Source organism: Vombatus ursinus, unplaced genomic scaffold (genome assembly GCF_900497805.2).
Source record: "Vombatus ursinus unplaced genomic scaffold, bare-nosed wombat genome assembly UNPS02014772.1, whole genome shotgun sequence".
Classification (NCBI taxonomy): domain Eukaryota; kingdom Metazoa; phylum Chordata; class Mammalia; order Diprotodontia; family Vombatidae; genus Vombatus; species Vombatus ursinus.
In genome coordinates, this window is record NW_020954550.1 from 6,099,733 (window position 1) to 6,105,732 (window position 6,000).

Here is a 6,000-nt window from a genome sequence, read left to right on the forward strand (position 1 = left end):
ATCTGTAGTTTCTGTGCAATGTTGCTTATTGATAAGGGATGAGGAATCCAGAGGTTTCTCTCTCTCTCTCTTGCTCGTTGCCATCTGCGTGAGTCAAATCTCAATTATAACATTATAGTGACCTTTTTTTTTTCCATGAGATGGTAAGTTGGGGAATTTTGCCTGTTTTGGAAATACTCCAGCATAGAGGCTACATATCAGAACAGATGGAATGCTGGCAAAATAATTCCTCTATCAAAGTAGTTCTAATTCTGGAGAAGTACCGTGTAGGTCTTGCATTAAAATGTATTCTTAACATTTCATTCATTTAAAAAAAATAAAGTTTTTTTTTTCTTTGAAGAGGCACCACATTGACCTGTTTTATCAAAGAATGCACCTTTCTTCATTAGAATGTCTCACCTGGAAAAGTCGCTTGGGTGGATTTTTGTCCAATTTTCCGAAAAATTTGCTGCTGGGCTGAGGAAAAGACTGATAAATAAAAAAAGTAATTTGTTCACAAAATTTATAAGCTGCTAGAAATGAGGGCCTCTGCTGAAAATGCCAACTCAGCTGTAAGTCAGAGATAATCATCAAAACAGCAAGTGCACAGGCGCGTTTATGGTAAAAAATAAATCAAATTGCAAGGCTTGGTGTGAACAATATGGAAAAACAACCAAGTGAGGAAATGTCAAATGAAGGGTTATCTTTACTTGTGAAGAATCTATTCCAGTCATAAATCCAGCCCAGATCTCTGCTTCCAAAGGCGTAACGGAATGCCCTAGGAAGCCAAAGGAGATCTTGATTCCCCATCTGCCCCAACCAGGTTTGTGTTAAAAGACAAGCTTTCTCTATTCTAATGGCTGTGGGTTTATCATTGGAGACTGCCTCCATTCAGATCTGCTTGAGGTTGGGGTAACTGTGGTGCCAAACCACACAAGTTAGTCTTGACTTGTTCTTGCCCTAATGCAACCCTCAAATTCAATCTCTTCCCACTATCATAGAATCATAGAATTTGAGAGTTGGGAGGGATCTTAAGACCCAGTGATAGTGAACTCTTATTGATGAGAGTCTCTCCACCAATGCACATTGGCACCTGCCCTATATCTGATAGTCCTAGCAAGTTGGTGGGGGGCACTGAAAGGTGACCTGCCCTCCATCACACAGTCAGTAGATGTCAGAATCAGCCCTTGAGCCCAAAGAAAGCTCTTTATCCATCATGCCAAGCTGCCTCTCATGCTTGCATTCTGAACCTTTTAAATTTGCTCCTCTGGGGACTGGCTCCCTTATTTGCCACACTATTGTTAGTCTTTGTCATGAACTCGTTAAAAACAAAACAAAACAAAATCCCGAGGACATGGCAAATGGAGTCTGCTCCTTTCCCATGTGGAATTTTCCAGTTCTCACTCAAAGACATAGCTTTTTTTTTTTTTTCTGATCATTTGAAAGTAGTACCTCCACAGGATTCTAAGGACAGAAATGTAAGGGTACAATCATGAATCCAGTGCCAGCCACCAGTGAATTCCCTAGAGTCTTTCCCCTGTACCCACAAGTGGAAGGCATTGGATCAGAAAAGAAAGGGGACTTGTTATGTTAAATTTTGGCTTGTCAATACCATTTCTAGGCGGCTCTAACAAGACATTGAAACAAGCCATTATGTCAGCCAAACCACTGGCTGATTCAGCCAAACAGCTGGTCAATTCAATGGAAAAGGCAAGTGGCATTTTTTTTTAAACTGAATTTACCAGTGAAAAGGGAAGGCTCCATGGGTCTCTGTACAGACAGATTTAGCAGGACTGACTCATTCCAAGGTTGGATCCTTTGTGGTTTCTGTGTGTCAGATTCCATTAGCACAGTTCCTGTTTCTTGGTTCCCAAGTCATCATATGGGATGAAAATCTGTGGTTGGATATTTATTCTGAGCTCAGTAGGGGTGAATTTCACTCCTGGATCTCCAAGCAAAAATTCCAAAATCAGCGAATTTCTAATAGGAATGGCCTCTCTTCTGTATTAGCTCCCATTTACAATACAGGGATTGCCTGGGGGTGGTATTTGTACCTTTAAGGAAACCAAATGGAGGCCCATTTTCTTTTCTCATATATCAGTTTGCTTTCCACTGCCCTTTTTCATTCTCCCAGTATAGCCCAGAATCTCATGAAATATTATACCTACGCTGTTTGAGCAACTGATTTCAGAAAACAGACCATTAACTCTGGGTTGTTTTATTTTGTTTTTTTGGGCGAGGGAATTGGGGTTAAGTGACTTGCCCAGAGTCACACAGCTAGTAAGTGTCAAGTATCTGGTCTGAGACCGGATTTGAACTCAGGTCCTCCTGACTGCAGGGCCATTGCTCTATCCACTGTGCCACCTAGCTGCCCCCATTAACTCTGATAATTCAACTCAGTTCAATTCAATTTGACTTGATTCAATTTGATTCAATTCAATTCAACTCAAATAAGTAAACATTTCTTGAGCTTTATTATGTCAAAAGGCACTGTTTTAGGGGCTGTAAGTCATTTAAGGGTGGGGGTAGGTAGAGTACAAAGATGAAACAAGTTTTTTTCCCCTGCCCTCAGGCTGCTTAGTAGGATTCAATTCAATTTAATAAGCATCACTTTGGGTAAGACTCAAAGGTAGTAGGGATTCAAAGAGAAAATGAAAAAAAAAACTGTTCCTGGTCTAGTGGAACTTATTGGGGAAATATCACAAATGTGCATTCAACACTTACTGGACTTACACAGAATGTATACAGATAAGTAAATACAGTATAGAAAATGAAGTATTTTAGTTGAATGAATTAGTCTATGTATATCAGTTTCTGAGAATGCTCTGAAAAGATTCATTCATTCATTCATTAATTTAACGTTGTATGCTGTTGGGGATGAGTATTACCACAAAATCTTGCTTCTTTTGGGTTTTGTTTTTGTTTTTTGGCAATGGGGTTAAGTGACCTGCCCAGGGTCACACAGCTAGTAAGTGTTATGTGTCTCAGGTTGGATTTGAACTCAGGTCCTTCTGAATCCAGAGCCGGTGCTCTATCCACTGCACCACCTAGCTGCCTCCTTCTTTTGCATTTTGTTGCTCCCATCTATAAAATGAGGACTTTAATAGCATCTACTTCCCAAAGGTATTATGAGGATCACTTGAGAATGATATTTGTAAAATGGTTAGTAGCAGAGGAGGGGAACCTGCAGCCTTGAGGCCACCTGTAGCCTTCTAGGTCATTGGGTGTCTTTGACCGAATCCAAGTTTTACAGAACAAATCCTTTTATTAAGAGGAAGTTCAATTTGTACTACAATTTTGTACTGTACTACAGTGTTTGGCACATAGTTGTTGTTTGTCCTTCGTTCTCGAAGAGGACTATAACATCAGGAAGACAATGCCTGCAAGTGAGCTGGATTTAAGTGAGGGAGGGCTGTGCAAAGTCAGCAGCCTCACTTTCTTCTCCAGAGCCATCTGGGTCCAGTGGCAAGATATAGATCAGATGACCGAAGATGGTCTGGCATATAGTAAGCATTTAATAAATGCTTGTTTTCTTCCTTCCCTTCAGCTTCTTAGACTCATAAGCATTTATGGGGTTCCTTGGATGGAAGCTGTGTTATTACTGAGCCTAAGTGGTTGGGTAAATGAGACAAATTAGGTTGGAGAACCATCTCAGAGAAGACACTGAGTTTCCTTGGTGGTGGTGCCCTGTAGTGGGGAAAGTAATTGCTTTGGACTCAGATCTCCTGGGTTTGAACCCTCCTTTTACTACTTTCTGCCTGTGTACCCTTGGGAAGTCACTTAAGCTCTCTGAGCCTCAGTTTCTAGTACTAGTAGTAGTACTAGCAGTAGTAATCATAACAGAAATAGCAGCTAGCATTTATATAGTATGTTAAGGTTTGCAAAGAGCTTTATTTATGTTATCTTATTTGATCCTGTAAAATGAAAAGATTATCTCTAAGGTAATTCCTAGCTTGAAATCATATGAATTTCTTAGTAAACTGTATACCATACACATTGGGCTAAGGAAACAATTACAGTAACAGCAACATTGCTCTGCCTCTCAAATTTTGGCACCCATGCTATATTGGTCCAAGTGAAGACCATATTTTGTTCTCCCCCCCTTCTCCCATTGCCATCTGAATGAAGCCTATCATTGATGTTATTTTTCAGTGCGTATATATATTTTTAAAATATTTTTCTTTCAAAATGTATTTTTTTCTTCAAAATATATAGTTTCTTTTTTTTTTCCCCAGTGGTCTATATTCTGGTAGTACCTGTATTCAAATTAGAATGGGAATTACAATGTAGAGACCTGACTTGGGCAGAAGCTTAGATTAATTCTTGCTCCTGGGGATCAGGATACCTAAGGTACTCCCAATATTTACAGCAGAGCTTGCAAGTTGTTAACTCCTGTTCTGTTTTGAAGATTTGTTTGGCTAGAGACCTGAAGTTGCCAAAGGATTTGAGGAAGGACCCCTGTTTAAAACTACATTCTCCAAGTTCCACAAATTAGGCATTCAGTGGAGTTAACAAGCTCTTAAATTCTGTGATTCTGTGATAGTGGGAAGAGATTGATTTGAGGGTAGAGTTGGGGCAGGAGCAGGTCAAGGTTTATTTGTGTGGTTCGGCAGCATAGTCACTGATATTTGGGAGACCTGGTGCTTAACACAGTATTGGAACGTAGTAGGCACTTAAAAAATGTTCATCGATTGATTGGTTGGCTTTAGTAATTATTCCTCTTATGTTCATTTATGTGCTCTTCTGATTGTCCTTCCACCAGTAACAATGATCAGGGGAATTATGGTGTGTGTGTGTGTGTTTTCAAAGTATCATGGATGTGATTTTTGTTGCCTGGGAACCAAAAATATTTTTATATGGTTAGAGTGAAGGTAAAGGGAGAGGTTGTGAAAAGATGTACCTGAGATCAGACTCTCTGAGGTATTCCTCAGCTTTCTATAGAATGTAAGCTTCTTGAAGGCAAGGGACTATTTTTCTTTCCAGCATCTAGCACAGTGGCTGATAGATAGTAACTCTTAATAAATGCTTGCTCATTGATTAATTTGGTCACTGGACAGTAGCTCTGAGAATTCTTGGAACCCTGATCCTTCTGGTCAACCGATCATGGTCCTATGAGATTCAGTCTATTGGTTGGATGTTTTCCTGTTTTGTTTCAATAATTTGAGATATTAAATTTAAAACAGATTTTCAACTACAAAATAGTTATCAACTTTTGATGAGGAATCATTATTACCTGTCTTTTGCTTAAAGATGGCCGTGTCTTACTCTCTGACCCACAGATTAGTATAATGTTTTGTATGCAGTACACATTTCATGTTTGTTGAATTGAATTGTGGGTCTAGATCTATAGTGAGAGATAAGAATATACCCAACACAGGTATCGTATTCTGTTTTTTTCTTTTTTTAAAACTTATTTTATTCTGAACTTAAGAAATAAAACAACCATTTCCATAACATAGGCTGCTTGCGTTCCTCATGGTGAGAGATAATTCAAACAACAGAGTGAAGTCTGATATAATTTTCTGGTAGTCTGACTGTTTGAACCCATAGATGTTGTATAAATACACATCACTCTTAGATGAACCTAGGATTTATAGCACTTTACTTGAGAGATTTCCTGCCCAAACCATGGCAGCTCCCCATGTCATGTTGGGAAGTTACCATCTTTTGTTTTGAGTAATGCATCACATCTTCATTTCTTTAACCTGGAGGTAACTCTGAGGTCAGCTATACACAGGGCAGGCTGAATAATGAATTAGCAACACCAGTGTAGAGCGCTGGGAGGCAGCTGTGATGTTGTGAATAGAGAGCCAGAGTTAGAGTTTGGTAGGCCGCGGTTCGGCTCCTGCTTCTTGATACATCCTGGTGGCGGGTCCCTGAGCAAGTCTCTTTAGCCTCTCTGGGGGACAAGGGACTTTCCATCGCTACCAGCTGGAGCCTAGGTGCTGATCTCCAACAGTAGAGGGGCTTCTCTTCCTGGGAGTTCTGTGTGACAGTAAAATCACAGGCCCTCCCTCACAG